This window comes from Balaenoptera borealis (assembly GCF_965194805.1).
Source record: "Balaenoptera borealis genome assembly, chromosome: 16".
Lineage (NCBI taxonomy): Eukaryota > Metazoa > Chordata > Mammalia > Artiodactyla > Balaenopteridae > Balaenoptera > Balaenoptera borealis.
In genome coordinates, this window is record NC_138872.1 from 19,965,930 (window position 1) to 19,982,772 (window position 16,843).

A 16,843-nucleotide genomic window follows, 5' to 3' on the forward strand; every position below is an offset into this window, starting at 1 on the left:
GTCACTTTCTTAGTGAAGTCCTCCGGGGCCTCCCTATCTATCAAACCCCTCTCTCTACATCCAAGAGTACAGTCATCCCTAGGTATCCACAAGGAATTGTTTCCAGGACTTGGTTGGGATACCTAAAATCCATGGATGCTCAAGTTCCTTATATAAAATGGAGTAGTATTTGTGTATAACCCACACACATCCTCCTGCAAACTTTAAATCATCTCTAGATTACTAATAATACCTCATACAATTGAAATTCTATGTAAATAGCTGCTGGCATAGGGCAAATCCAAGTTTTGCTATTTGGAAATTTCTGGAATTTTTTTTTTTTTAAGGGGGGGCTGCGTTGGGTCTCCGTTGCCACGTGGGCTTTCTTTAGTTGCGGCGAGAGGGGGCTACTCTTCGTTGCGGTGCATGGGCTTCTCATTGCGGTGGCTTCTCTTGTTGCACAGCACGGGCTCTAGAGCGCGGGCTCAGTAGTTGTGGCGCACGGGCTTAGTTGCTCCGCGGCATGTGGGATTTTCCCCGACCAGGGCTCGAACCCGTGTCCCCTGCATTGGCAGGAGGATTCTTAACCACTGCGCCACTAGGGAAGCCCTGGAATTTTTTTTTTTTCAAAAATTTTTTGATCCCCAGTTGGCTCAATCTGCGGATGTGGAGCCCACAGATTCAGAGGGCAGACTGTGTACTACGTTCTTTTTCCTTTTCACAGCAACCATCACAGTTGTAAATGTATGTTTATTTATGTCCAGCATTTGGTTGATATCTGTCTCCAGAGCTGGAATGTAAACTCCTTCAGTGCAGGGATCCCACTTGTGAGTGTATCATCCTTATATCCCCAGCATCTATCCCATTACCAGGAATGTAGTTCATAATAAGTAAATATTTATGATTGAATAAACAACCCTTCTGTATTGCATTACACATGTAGGAGCGGTTTCCCCAAACCTATCCTAGTCAAATGTCTAGGACGATGAACTGTTTTGGTATTGTGATAGATACTGTTGGTGTCATGCTCAGGTCCTTTTTACTGAGCTGGGGCATCTATCTCTCAGCAGTACATGATGTCGGTGACTCATAGCTGGACACTTCTCCAGAGAAGTACTCTAAGATCAGGAGAAGCCTCACCCAGAAAAGTCTGAAAGCTACATTTCCCCCAGAAGGTGCCCAGTAGCCAATGGCCAATTAATAAGGGGGTAGAAAAGCCTGGTTCCCTTGCGTCGTGGTGGGAACTCTGTGATGACTTTCAGGCTGTAGAGCTGTCTGTGGGATCAGGCTGAGACAAGCCATCAGCTGAAGCCACATCTTAGCCTGGTTTCTTTGCCTACCCTATGCAGCTCCCCTCTCCCTTACAGATTTTACTTGACAGCACTCCCTTAAGAACTTATTTGCATGTGAATCTCCATCTCAGGAACTGTTTCTAGTGGACCTAAACTAAAACCCGTTCAAAATTCAGAACCAGTGGGATGACAGTGAACTGACTTTCTGGACATAAAAACAAACGACAACAACAACTCTGATTTGTGGAATCTGCCAACTTCCATGGTGTAAATAACTCCCACTATGGCCGATTTCAAGTTACCAATGTGATTTCACGGAACACAGAATTAGAAAGAGATGCATGCAGTTGGCTTATGGTCAGCACAAGCCATGTATGGCATACCATAGCTCACAATAGACGTGAAATAAAAGTTGTACACAATACCGATATTATTAGTAGCACCATTTGGAGTGTCAGCTATGTGCCAGGCGTCATGATGAATACTTTACATTTATCTCAGTCTGCACAACACCTCCGGGAAGTTTGTACTATTATCCCCATTTTACAGAGGTAGAGATTGTGGCTCATAGAACTACATGATTTATCTAAGGTCACACTGTTAATAAGTGCTACAGCTGAGATTCAGACCCAGACCTGACTCTAGAATCTTAATGTATGACCATATTTGGTGTCACCTACTAAAAGGTAATAAATGCTCTCTTCATATGTAGTCTGCATAGTGACTTTTTTTTTTTTTTTCTGCATAGTGATTCGCAATCCTTAGCATATTTGAGTATTTCAGTAATGTAAACTATTCAGGGCAAACACAATTATTGTCGAGACAGAACGTTGATGCTTATTGTGATTTGTTCAGGGTCCTGGGGAGCAGACCTAGAGCTGTAAATCAGGGCCCTTGTGTTCCAGATGTCTTTCCAGAAGACCCTGTTCTTTTCTCTCCAGAATCTCAACTCTCAGTGGCAACCTCACTATTTTCTGGATGTGAAATCTATCCCAATGTATCCAGAGAAGGCTGAAATTCAAGGGATTGTAGGGAACATCATGCACCAATTCTTCAGCAGCCTGAGTATCTACCTACTTGTCAGTTTAGAATGGAAACTCAAGTAAGGAAGGTTTCTAAGGGGGTTCGGGTTAAACCAATCCAGTTTAGTTTAGCACATGATTACCAAGTATCTGTAGCACCTGCTGGGGAACTCCTAGGGAGTTTCTGAGACTTTGCTCTGATGCTAGCACTTATTGTAGAACATGGCACATGACAGGTAATTGATATGTATAACTAAGTCCCTTTTCCTTCCTTGGTCCAAAACTGTAAGCAGATCCTGCTGGTGAATGACAAGACATTTAGGCGATAGAACTGTGCACATAGGCCATTCAGACCTAGGGGTGTTTGGTTCACCCCTCAACGCCATCTTGTGGGCAAAGGAAATTTTGCCAGGGTTTGGGGAAGTCGGCCCAGCCATTGTGTGATCTGACTTAAAATCGGAATTGGATAACCCACAAGGCTGTGGAAGGAAATCCAGAGAGCATCTCGAAGTGCAGAAGCAGAGTTTAGGAATGGAGAATAATGGAGTCGACTCCTGGCCCCATCATCGACGCTGAGTTTTGGGTGAGACACTGGCTGTGGGGGATTTACTTTTCAGTTCCCAGCAGAGGCTCTGGAATCAGGCAGATCCTGGCTTGCTTTGGGCTCTGTGGTTGTGTTCTTGGCCGAGGCCCTGACCTCTTTCAACCAAGTCTCCCCACTTGAAAAATGGAGATAAAACTAATGTTTATTTTACTGCCTTCTGGAGAAAATGTTGCGAGATTATTCACAATTAGCAATCTGTCTAATACTTGGCTCTTTAAATGTATACATAAATGGTAGATATTATTATTATTGCTGTTATTATCACGTTCATAGTGGGCTATTCTCTTCTACCCTCTCTACCATCCAGATGGTTGCATACTTGAAAATCTAAATCAAGGAGTTATTAACGGATACACTTTCTTTCCCTTCTGTAGGAGAGAGCTGTGGGACAAGAATCACTTCTCTCTGAAGCTGGGCCTGTGGATAAGTTAGGCGGTTGTTGAGTGGGACAGGAAGCCAGTTTGGGGCCCCCTGTCCACGTAGGCCACGGCAGTGACCAGGCGAGTCTGTCGACTCCCTTGAACCTCACATCCATGAAGTATTCGGTGTCTATAAGAGCATCTAGAGATGACTAAGGGGTGATCTCCTTCAAAGATCACCATTATCATTCCCACCATTTGATAATCTGATGAAGGCTATCTGTTCATCCTCTGTTCTGGGGACCAGGCATGTATATAGGTTTTTACATATACCATTTTACTTGTAATTTCAGGCTAAACTCAGCCACAGACTTCCTCATTAAGAACTTTAGATTCAGCTGGCGTTTTTTGATACCTGCTGGGTGCCTAGCAGTGTGCTAGTTCAGTGGTGGATGCAGATACAGCTCATGCTCTGAAGCACTTGCACTGTTTTAAGGCAGGAAATCATGAACTTGACAGACTGCAGACCACAGCGCAAACTGATCAGGGCCGCATACGAGGGGCCCTTTCATTAAAGGGCTCTGGACCATCCATAGCGGGAGAAAATGTTCCTGCCTGGAGGTGGTGAGATTTATTAATCACCTGAGACCTGCAAAGATACCCAGTTCTGAGGCTGTTCTGGGTGAACTTACCATCTTGTGGCAAAGCCTCAACGTTATACTTTCTGTGAGTCTAAGATATCCATATCACCCTGAGCCCAACCTTCCTCCTCATCTCAGCTTGCCTTAGATGCAGTGGAGAGAGGCAGAGGTGGCTGGATTTTGCAGAAATCCTTCAAAGAGCCAAGCACCCTGACAGACATAGAATACATACATATATATGTATATATGTGTACATACACATGTATACATATGTGTGTGTGTATGTATATATATATATATATATATATATATATATATATATATATATATATATATATATATATATATATATATTTGCAGTGAGCATGATTATATCCACTCTACTGCTGATAAAACTAAGGCTCAGAGAGTTTGAAAAATTTACTCAGAGTCACATAGGGGGAGGGCGGTGGGTTTAACTCCGAATTCCCAGTTTTTTCCATTACACAGGGTGGGAATGTAGGAAAAACATCTCAGCGTGGATGCAAGTTGAAGATCAATGTCCCTGCCCACAAATAACTCATAGTCAAATAAAGAGGTTCTTAACCTTTTAGGGAGAAGGGCCTGGTGTGGAAATAATTATGTAACTCTGAGAATCTCCCCAGAAAAATACTGGAAATCTTGCGTACAGTTTCAGAAGAATACTTGTACCCCTCCCCCCATTCCCGATCCTCAGCAAAGGCTCTGGGCTTCAAAATACCCTAAAAGCAGTAATTCCAAGGTGCCCACGTCCTGGTAAAGAAAAGGGTGCCCAGTACTGCATTGGAAGCCGCATGAAAAGAAATAAGTGCTAGTTGGAAAACCCACTCGTTCGGTGCTGGCTGCTGCTTCAACGCTTATAAGGACACCGTGCAGGACAATTCATTAAAAGGACTCAAGCCATTCAGCCAGGCTCAGGGCCAACTTCCCGGTGACCACACAGCAGAACAGCCACGATGAAGGGCTACGGGTCCATTTTGTGTAGTCAGAGCAAACCTCCAGGAGCTTTGCTGGTCAAGCTGGAGACGGGGTGCAATTCCCTGTGTAGAATAGATCTGCTGGGGAAGCGAGGGGGAGAGTGAAATCCCATATCGTGCAGAGTATTTCCTTATTTGTTTTCAGTTTAAATTAGGAAGGCATTTCTTGGAGCTGGCAGAGTGGATTATGTATATATGTGTATGTGTATATATTTAGAGTTAAGTGTTATAAGGATTTTCAGGGTGTTGGTATGTTCTATTTTTAGATCTGTGTGCTGGTTACATGAATGTGTTCAGTTTGTGAAAATTCAACGAGCTGTATACACTTAAGTATGTATATTATACTTTTCTATGCATTTATTATACGTCTCTCTATATATGTATATACTGTATGTGTATATATTTCTATATGTATATTAAAATGTTTTTAAAAAGAATGAAGCAAGTGATCTAAAACTTGAACTTTTATGGGAGGAATAATATAATTATCTAACGTAATTTAAATGCTTAAAGCCACAGTCAGTCAAATGTCTGCCATATTAATTAAAAGATTCTGTGAACAAGGACCAAGACAGCATGATACATGTGAACACCCTGAGCTGGGAGATGCAGCGGATACAGTAATTCCCTTACAGTACGTCTGACAGCAGGATGCTGGCCTCTCTCTGGGACCTGGAGTTACTGCAGCCCCTGCCCCTCTCTGGGGCCCTGCCTCCTCGCTCCTGACTTTGCCCTGCTGAGTCCTGGCTGCTATGAGCTATGAGGTCAGATTCATTCACCCTGACCTGCGCGATCTTGCAGGCCCACCGGGTTGTGAAATGTGGAAGGAGTCTGCTGCCAGGTCCTTGGCATCATTTGCCCTGGGGTGTTGGTGGGCAGCGTGCCTGTCCTGCCATTGCCTGGCTTTCTGATAGGCTCCTTTCATTCACAGGCGCTTCAATGTCCTGTTAGAAACTGCCCCGCCCACCTCTTGACCTTCTATGTCTAGTAAGGGGCTGAACCCAGCTCCTTCTACCCACCCTGGTCTGATTGCTCCAAATTTCACTTCCTTTGCATACGAGCTGGACTTTGAACACGAGGTGTCAGTTGGACACCTAACGCAGCGGCTTTTGTGCCTCACACCTCAGTTTCATCCTCACCAAGCCTCCAACTCATATGCATACCTTGTTTGGCTCAGCCACCAGCGTCATTTCATTCCTTCCTCCCCTTCCTGGCAGCTCCGGCTGTTTGGCACCTGAGTTACGACATCCTGTGTCTCTATGCTTTAGGGAAGCTGCTGATTTCAGAAATAAGAATGTCTGACTGAACTCCAGGAGGAAGAGAACCCGAGTCAGAGCTGAAGTCCTAAGTCAGCAGCAGTAGCAGCAATATGTGAACATAGGAGAGAAGGCAGGAGACTTGCACCACTGGACGGAGGAAATGCAACCCCCAGGGAAGGGAACATAAGCAAGGGCTGCCCAGGCTATCCCCAGAGACTCAGCCTGGTTGCTTTGTCTGTTGGGGGCGGGGGGGATGGGAGAGTGAGACATAATGATACACAGTGATGTGTGTCTCTGCCTTTCACTCTCCATCACTGTGAACACCACCCCCACCACCGCCGGTTTAGTCCCCTATGCGTTTCTTTCTCTATTCGCTTTCCAAACGATTTAAGGATGTCAGCTCTCCATATGTCATGGATCATGTGGCTCAGAAATGCCCCCCAAAGACCCTGCAGAGCATAATTTCTGCAAATATGTCTCAGAAGACACAACTCTCCAAGGCTAAGGTCAGGTAGAGAACGACAAGTATGTTGCAGGATGTCAATAGATCTGCGTGACCTCCGACATGATTTAGCCTCTCTGAACCCATTTCCTCTTCATCCGTAAATGGTGATAATGATCACGGCCCTGCCTGATTCTCAGTGGTGAGGTCCAGGCAAGATGGGAGAGAGCCCTTAGTAAACTATAAAGACTTGTTCTGAGCAGAACGGAAACAACTTTCAGGAAATGAGATGCTGCTGGACTGCAAGAGCCCCATGAAAGGCTCCAAGGAAGTGTCTCCAAGTCTAGCTTTTAAAATTGCTCTCACAACAGGCATGTGACCAAACCTGTGCAATGTCTCAGCTGCTGGTAGATGTCTTTGCTTTTCACTGTGAGGGCATGATCCTGTTTCTTCCATCCTTCTCTAATTTCTCTATATTTCATTCAGAATGCTGGATCTCTTACTTTTCTGACATTTTTCTCTGTCTCCATCGTTTAAATTGTTTTTCCTCTCATTGCATTTGAAAAAAATGTAGAGTTATCAAGAATTCCATTGTGAACCTTCCATTGTTTCTCCCTCCTTTTGCTCGGTCTGGGTGATCTCACTCCCCCTGATCCAATCCTGAGAACCCCCAGATCCATAACACACCCCATTCTCTCCCTCAATTCCAAACCCAGGTGTCTTCCTGTCAAGGAACCTCTTCTGTTACCCTTGAGTGCCCCTGACTGACCTCGTGAACTTCCCCCTCCAAACTCTCCTTCCCCCTAATCTTCTGGATCTGAGTAGACGTCCACGCCAGCCCGACTGGCTGAAAAATAAGCGTCCTCAAGGACCGCAACCACATGTCTCTTTTCACTGTGGAATCTCAGGGTCTGGCCCTTGAGAGCGGTTCCGCAAACCTTTTTTTCCTTCTTTTGATATATAAAGAATTATCTCCCTCTGCCTCATTCTTTGTTAAATAATAATCAAATAACAAAATTATATAAATTAGGCAGATAGAAGTTGGCATATGTGTAACACTACTTGAGCGCTCTCATGGATGTTGGACCTGTTGAGCACTTCATATATTTATGTTATACATAATATAAATATACGCATACTTATTTAGATATGCATATGTATATGCAAATACATATACACACGTATGTATCTAGATATGGCTATGTGTATACATATGTGGTGTATATATGTGATATAGATGCATATATCTGAATATGTGTATGATTTATATATATATACATTCCTTAGATATGTTATTTACCCATTGTACAGGTGAGTAAACTGATTTTATCTGTTGTTACAGATAACAGATGGCGGAACTGCATTTGTACTCCATTTCTCTTTTTTTTTATTGGAATATAATTTGTACTTCATTTCTAAGTGATTTACAAATACTAGGTCATTTAACACTTATAACAACCCTTTGCTGTTAGTAGTCAGGGGCTACTTCTTCCCCACTTTATAGTTGGGGAAACAGGTAGAGCAAGGTTAAAGGCTAGCTCAGGGTGAAGCGTAGTGCAGGATTCTTGCCCACACAGCCCAGGTCCAGAGTCGGTGCTATGCTGCCTTTCAAATGCTGAAGTTCTTGAAGTCTGTAAGTCTGTTTCTGTTTTGTAAGTAAGTTCATTTGTATCATTTTTTTAGATTCCACATATAAGTGATATCATATGATACAAAAACAAATTTATGGTTACCAAAGTGGAAAGGTTGGGGGGAGGGATAAATTAGGAGTTTGGGATTAACATATACACACTACTATATATAAAATAGATAATCAACAAGGACCTACTGTATAGCACAGGGAACTCTACATTACTCAATATTCTGTAATAACCTATATGGGATAAGAACCTGAAAAAAATGGATATATGTATATGTATAACTGAATCACTTTGCTGTACACCTGAAACTAACACAACAGTGTAAATCAACTATACTCCAATATAAAATAAAAATTAAATTAAAAAAAAGTTGAAATCCATATCATAACTACTCTGTTATAACACCTCTACATCCCCCCGAGCCCAAGTCCCCTGCATATTACTTCTTGAGTAACTTCCAGTTTGTCTTTTTCTCTCCTGTATCAAGCAGGGTGCATACAACACAAATCAGTGGGATATGTTGAATAAGAAGATAAATGGGTAAAATAAAAAGTAAATAAAGAGATAAAAGTTCACATTTGCTTCAACTTCTTCAGTGGGACTACTTTCTCCATTTTATTTTTTCTAAAAGGAATTCTTTCTCCTACTTCATGTTTTATGGAGTTCAGCATCACTTTCCAAAGATGATCCTCCTTATTCCTTCAGGCCTTGGCATCCATTATCATTTTTCCTTTAAACAGCTGATTGGAAAGGATTTGTTTGCTTCGTACAGGTCATTTTTGTCTAGCGGCGAGGCCAAGTGTTTTATCCTGTGGGAATGCATTTTCATTTTTATAATGGAAGTCAATGGGAGTTAATAAAGGGAATGGAAAAAGCACACCACTGCCAACTGCTTAAGTATGTATCAATTCCATCCTGAGAGCCCCACCTGCCCTCACCACGTGCCTCTTGGGGAATCCTAGGAGCAGCTGGATAGGCATTACAGGAGACAGTGGTTATGTGACCATTTGGTCGGAGGGTGTCATGATCCTGGGAAAACTGGGGTGCTTCCAGTATACAACACAGACCCCCTGGGATACATCACTGCAAAGGGGTCACTGGTAGTCTTGGGATGTAGACCCTCAGTCTTCCTCTTAAACTCATCCCAACACTTGTGAAGCTGGAATTCACTTTCTATTTTTTTCTGTCCCAACCAATTCACAGCCACTGCCATGTTCTGGAGCCACTTTACTTAACACGTGTTTCTGAACTTCCACCATGCTAGGTGAGAGGCAAAGTGGCATTGAAGATATGACCCTGTGTAGAGCCAGACTCCCTGGAGTTTTAGTTCTAGCACCGAGGAACTAGAAGAAATTACTTAGTCCTCCATGGTCCCATATCCTCATCTGTAAAGAATGAGGAGTAATGATACCTTTATCATGGGGCTTTTTCGAGAATTAAATGAGACAAGGCTTTTAAAGCAGTGAACCCCCTGCTTGACAGAAGCTTTGTGCTCATTGGGTATTACCTGGGATGATGACGGTGACAATGGTGATAACGATGATGATGATGATGTTGATGGTGGCGGTGAGGACGCTGTGTCGTGGAAGATATCAGTACAAAGCTAACTCAGATGTGGTGCCTTTTTTTGAGACATTCACAAGCCGGTTGGAGCTATAGACATGCCCTCATAGAGTCATGTGTGAGAAAGGTATAAATAAGAGGTACAACAGTTTGGCTGGCAGAAAGCATTCCTGCCCAAGGTTCTTCACAGAAGCACTACTGTCTAAGCTGGACCCTTGAAATATATAAGCTTTGGGGGTGTGGGGACAGACTGATAGAACCAATGTTGTTGAAACCAAATCGAATCTGGCAATAACTCCTGAAAAGCTGAGATATTTTCACGTTGTCTTTGCTGCATATTCTGCCATGAAAAATTGTGATTAGAATTTTACATTTATATAGCACATTTATTTTTAGAGGCTCCAGGGATATTATTAAAAACTAAAACCTTCAGTTTTAATGTTGGTCTGTCTTACAAAATATGTGCACCTTTTCTCCCAATGAGCTCTCTAATTCATATGAGAGTTAGTGGGATGTTTGGACTAACTGTGAAATCTAAAATTATTCAGATATTAAAAATAAAAATAAGTTTTAAGAAATCTTTCAAAAGTAAAGTGATTTGAAAAAGCCCTGGTAATAAAGCAATACTAATTATGCTCAGAACTGCCAGGGAGTTGGAGGGAAAAACATTTCAGGAAAAAAAGTTGAGATGAAGGGTATATTAAATACACCGTCAGGGAATCCTTGGACCATCGTCCACTTTGGAGGCAAACAGCTGAGGCTCCTGTAAAACAGGCCAAGCAGTGGTTGAGAATGTCCATTGAGAATTGTGTAAAATACATTTCCCAGTGCCCAGTGCTACACTATGAACCCTGGATAATCAGAGTTCTGTGCTAACAGGGCACTGTGGGTTATGAGGTAGTGATCACGCCCCATTGTTACACGTGATACCTTCTTTAGGGGTATCCTATCTTACTGTCAGTAAAAAGCAAAGTCTGCTGGTTTGGGATACACTAGCATCCTATGAGTTTTAACACCACCAATTGTGCAGAAGAACGTAATCCTAACAGCCTGAGACAAAGGAAACACAGTAATTACACTGTCTAAAGTAGCCCCCTAAAAAATCCTTCACTGCTGCCCACTTATGCTGTACCTCACCACCTTGTTTTGTAGATCAATTATTTTCTCCTCACTGAAAGTGTTTAGTTTGGGGGACTGATTGTTTAGTATCCTTCTCCTCCACAGACTGTAGCTTTAGGTGTCCTTGACACTTAATATAGTGTTGGATGCACAGTAGATCCTTAACAAAAATTGAATGAATGGATGAATAATGGGTCATTGCCACAGTGTTTTCCCCTGCCTAAGATCCTATTAACTTTTAGTTGGTCTACTACAATAACATTATTTGTAGTGACCTCTAACTTATCTTTTACACTTGTGAAAACTTTTTAAATGAAATATATTCAAAGAAAGTGTACATATCATAAGTGTACTTTTTCCAGTGCAATGTTTTTTTACAAACTGAACAAATCTATGAAACCAGTTCCCAGATCAAGAAAAAGAAATTCACTAGCATCCCATAAGCCCTCTTGTTGCCCTCTTCCAGGTCTACACTGCCCCCAACCAAGGGTAATCATTGTATCTAATAGTAAATTTTAGTTTTGCCTGTTTATACATAGACTCATTTAATATGTACCCTTTTGAGTTTGTCTTCTTTCATTCAGTGTTATAAGATTTATCCATATTGTTGAGCACAGGCATAGAGCATTTAGTTGTATAGTAATCTATTGTGTGAACGGATGGTAATTTATCCACAATGTACTACCCATTTAAGTAGCTTCCAGTTTGGGCTATGATGAATGCTGCTGCTGTACAGTCTTGTACGTGACTTTGGGTACATGAATGTAGATGTTGGGTATATATCTGGGAAAGGAATTGCTGGGTTATAGGGCCTGCAGATGTTCAGTTTAATGGACATTGCCAAAAAGTTTTGCAAAATGGTTGTACCAATCAATACTTCCAGTAATCGTAGTATATGAGAGTTTGGGTTACTCTACAGCCTTACAAGCACTTATTTTTTGTCTTTTTCATTTTATTGCCGTAGCTTTTTAGCAGCTCTGTCCATATACAGTCTCTTGCCCTGTTACGAACAACACCTTCTCCTCCTGGTCTCTGGAGGGATTTGATGAAGTCAATACCTGGAATAGATGCTTTAGCAACTTACTAAGACTAAGCAAGGTTGCAAACTCAAATCCATCTGGGATATGTGGGAAGGGGATCAGCATAAGGCAATATGGCACGGTGGGGTCTGTGGCTAAATAGGTAGCGTGTGTGCCATATTCAATGCAAACTTTAAATACATTGACTTCTAATGATCAGGCCTGCCTGGTGGTCATGCGTTTAAAGCTCCTAATTCCTAAGAAAATGTCCAAACTCCTTCACCCAGGTTTCAATGTCTCTTCTGATCCCTGTGGTTTTTTGTTTGTTTTTTGTTTTTTTTTTTTCCCATTTGACTTGTTGCAGCCATTCTTCCATATGTACCCTTTACTTTTGCAAGAGTCAGCTCTGAAGCATCTCCTGACTAGGTCATGTGTGCTCACACCTCCCTGCCCTTGAACACTCTGTCCTCTTGTTCTAGGGTGTCCTTTCTCCTTTGCCTGCCAAGTACATTCAGAGCCCTGCTCAGATGACCTGGTACAACCTTCTTAATCCTGGTAGGAAGAGCTAATCCCATCTCACTTTATTTCTCACAGAACCTTGTTCTTGACTCTATTACCTGAAATCATTTGTTTACTTGCCTGTCTTCTAAGTTAGAACTTGAGCACTAGGATTTAAGTGACCAAGATTGTGTGTAAGTCCTAATTATATCTTAAGGGGCCTAGCATAAGACCTGGGATCTAGTAGATGCTCAATAAATACCTGTTGAATGAGTGAGAGGCATAGGAATGTAGTCCCAGACCTTAGGTAGATGAGGGGTCTGCTGGGAAAATGCCATTTATTGTGTCAGATGGTATCAAATGTACTAAAAATATAAAATACAAAACGCTGCTTGGTAAAACTGGAAAGAGAGCATGGAAGAGCATGATTGGATGAAGAAGAGAGTATAGGAAAGAATGCTTGAATAGTAGGACTTTTTAAACGGGGAGTACTAATTATAACAGGACTAATTCCAGGCAGGCCTTGTTATAGTGCTTGCATGTAAATATTATGTGATTTGATTATCAAAATAATTCTATAAGAAATAACCTCTATTTTACAGATGGTGAAATTGAGCACAGAGAGGTTAAGTAAACTTCCTCAAGGATGCAGAGCTGTGGAAACAAGATTTGAATCCAAAATGTCTGGTTTATCTCAGAGTCTAAACCATCTTGCACATTGCTGCTATATTACCTGTATTTCTCCCAATAATCCAGGAACATAGACAGAGCAAGCACTGACCCAATTTACTAGGTGAGAAGCTCAGCACTCATGGACTTATGTAACTTACCCACGACCATATAGCAATTTAGTGAAGGAGCTGGTATTCTCTGAATCCAGCATTCTTTCCACTATTCCAAACTGTAGGTGAGCTTTGAAGGGGGAGCGGTACCTCTATAAGTGAATCTCATAACTCCTTCACTGTCCACGGAAGAGGCAGCAAGACTGGTCATGGTCAGCACAGAGGCCAGAGCAGAAACAAGTTAGCAATCACGGGCCTGGAGCTGGACCCCTTCCTGGGGTCTCCTCTCCCCTGCAGGGATCCTCAACATTTCCCAGGGTCTGGCCACTGCAGGCATTGTGCCAAGAAAAGCCAAAGGTTTAGTCTATAAGATTCCTTTTGGGACTCCTTCTCTGGGGAAGACATTTCAAAACAAAGCCAAATCATTTTGTTGGAGGCAACCTCGGGAGAGATGAAGGTCGTGTTATGGTTCCCATCTGTCTGGTGCCTATTTCGAATTTAGCAATGGCGTACTCACACAAATACACATATTTGAAAAATTATGACTCACAGCCATTTTCACTCAAAGAAAAACAAGTTTTGGAGTTGAAGAATTTGTCATTGTCTGAAACTGATTTGAATAGTAACTCAGATGGTGCTAGCAAGAAAATCATGACCACAAATGGATGCCCAGCTTTACTGTATTTTTCATCACAGGAATAGTTTTCTTTGGTTATTCATGAAGTTTAACGTTTCCTCATCTTTAATGGTTTCATGATTGTAGTTCATATTTAGTGAACATGTTTTGTGTTTGTTCCTTTTGTTTGTGTTTGTTCCCTTTATAAAATCTATTATTAGTGTGTTGTGTTTTTCTCATTGATTTAGAAGGCTACTTAAATAAGTGTTCCATTGTGGAATATTATGCACCCAATTAAATGATGTTAAAAGGGATTTTTAATGATATAAAACATTACTTATGGTGTTACATAAAAAAAGCAATATGGTTAAGTTGTATTTTTTGTTTATTTATTTACTCTTTAAACATCTTTATTGGAGTATAATTGCTTTACAATGGTGTGTTAGTTTCTGCTTTATAACAAAGAGAATCAGCTATACATATACATATATCCTCATATCTCCTTCCTCTTGCGTCTCCCTCCCACCCTCCCTATCCCACCTCTCCAGGTGGTCACAAAGCACTGAGCTGATCTCCCTGTGCTATGTGGCTGCTTCCCACTAGCTATCTATTTTACATTTGGTAGTGTGTCTATGTCCATGCCGCTCTCTCACTTCGTCCCAACTTACCCTTCCCCCACCCTGTGTCCTCAAGTCCATTCTCTATGTCTGCATCTTTATTCCTGTCCTGCCCCTAGGTCCTTCAGAACCTTTTTTTTTTTTTTAGATTCCATATATATGTGTTACCATACGGTATTTGTTTTTCTCTTTCTGACTTACTTCACTCTGTATGACAGACTCTATGTCCATCCACCTCACTACAAATAACTCAATTTCATTTCTCTTTATGGCTGAGTAATATTCCATTGTATATATGTGCCACATCTTCTTTATCCATTCATCTGTCAGTGGACACTTAGGTTGCTTCCATATCCTGGCTATTGTAAATAGAGCTGTAATGAACATTGTGGTACATGACTCTTTTTGAATTATGACTTTCTCAGGGTATATGCTCAGCAGTGGGATTGCTGGGTCGTATGGTAGTTCTATTTTTAGCTTTTTGTGGAGCCTCCATACTGTTCTCAATAGTGGCTGTATCAATTTACATTCCCACCAACAGTGCAAGAGGGTTCCCTTTTTTCCACACTCTCTCCAGCATTTATTGTTTGTAGATTTTTGATGATGGCCATTCTGACTGGTGTGAGGTGATACCTCATTGTAGTTTTGATTTGCATTTCTCTAATGATTAGAGAGCATCCTTTCATGTGTTTGTTGGCAATCTGTATATCTTCTTAGGAGAAATGTTTATTTAGATCTTCTGCCCGTTTTTGGATTGGGTTGTTTATTGATATTGAGCTGCATGAGCTGCTTGTATATTTTGGAGATTAATCCTTTGTCAATTGCTTCATTTGCAAATATTTTCTCCCATTCTGAGGGTTGTCTTTTCATCTTGTTTATGGTTTCATTTGCTGTGCAAAAGCTTTTAAGTTTCATTAGGTCACATTTGTTTATTTTTGTTTTTATTTCCCTTTCTCTAGGAGATGGGTCAAAAAGGATCTTGCTGTGATTTATGTCATGGAGTGTTGTGCCTATGTTTTCCTCTAAGAGTTTGATAGTGTCTGGCCTTACATTTAGGCCTTTAATCCATTTGGAGTTTATTTTTGTGTATGGTGTTAGGGAATGTTCTAATTTCATTCTTTAACATGTAGCTCTCCAGTTTTCCCAGCACCACTAATTGAAGGAGCTGTCTTTTCTCCATTGTATATTCTTGCCTCCTTTATCAAAGATAAGTTGACCATATGTGCGTGGGTTTATCTCTGGGCTTTCTATCATGTTCCGTTGATCTGTATGTCTGTTTTTGTGCCACTACAATACCATCTTGATGACTGTAGCTTTGTAGTATAGTCTGAAGTCAGGGAGCCTGATTCCTCCAGCTCCATTTTTCTTTCTCAAGATTGTTTTGGTTACTCGGGGTCTTTTGTGTTTTCATACAAATTGTGAATTTTTTTGTTCTAATCCTGGGAAAAATACCATTGGTAGTTTGATAGGGATTGCATTGAATCTGTAGATTGCTTTGAGAAGTATAGTCATTTTCACAATGTTGATTCTTCCAATCCAAGAACATGGTATATCTTTCCATCTGTTTGCATCATCTTTAATTTCTTTCATCAGTGTCTTATAGTTTTCTGCATACAGGTCATTTGTCTCCTTAGGTAGGTTCATACCTAGGTATTTTATTCTTTTTGTTGCAATGGCAAATGGGAGTGTTTCCTTAATTTCTCTTTCAGATTTTTCATCATTAGTGTATAGGAATGCAAGAGATTTCTGTGCATTAATCTTGTATCCTGCAACTTTACCAAATTCATTGATTAGCTCTAGGAGTTTTCTGGTGGCATCATTAGGATTCTCTATGTATAGTATCATGTCATCTGCAAACAGTGACAGTTTTACTTCTTCTTTTCCCATTTGGATTCCTTTTATTTCTTTTTCTTCTCTGATTGCCGTGGCTAGGACTTCCAAAACTATGTTGAATAATAGTGGTGAGAGTGGACATCCTTGTCTCATTCCTGATCTTAGAGGAAATGCTTTCAGTTTTTCCCCATTGGGAATGATGTTTGCTGTGGGTTTGTCATATATGGCCTTTATTATGTTGAGGTAAGCTCCCTCTATGCCCACTTTCTGGAGAGTTTTTATCATAAATGGGTGTTGAATTTTGTCAAAAGCTTTTTCTGCATCTATTGAGATGATCATGTGGTTTTTCTCCTTCAGTTTGTTAATATGGTATATCACATTGATTTGCATATATTGAAGAATCCTTACATTCCTGGGATAAACCCCACTTGATCATGGTGTATGATCCTTTTAATATGCTGTTGGATTCTGTTTGCTAGTATTTTGTTGAGGATTTTTGCATCTATGTTCATCAGTGTTATTGGCCTGTAGTTTTCTTTTTTTGTGACATCTTTGTCTGGTTT

At 41.1% G+C, this 16,843-nt stretch overlaps 1 long non-coding RNA gene across 1 annotated transcript in view; it reads left to right on the forward strand.

Moving 5' to 3' along the window:
• Window positions 1-331: 331 nt before the first annotated feature.
• LOC309613995 overlaps window positions 332-16,843 on the forward strand; it is a 37,967-nt gene continuing 21,455 nt past the window's right edge. Inside the window, exon 1 of the long non-coding RNA XR_014235975.1 lies at window positions 332-2,876. This is a non-coding gene — a long non-coding RNA (uncharacterized lncRNA). The remainder of the gene's footprint in view (window positions 2,877-16,843) is intronic.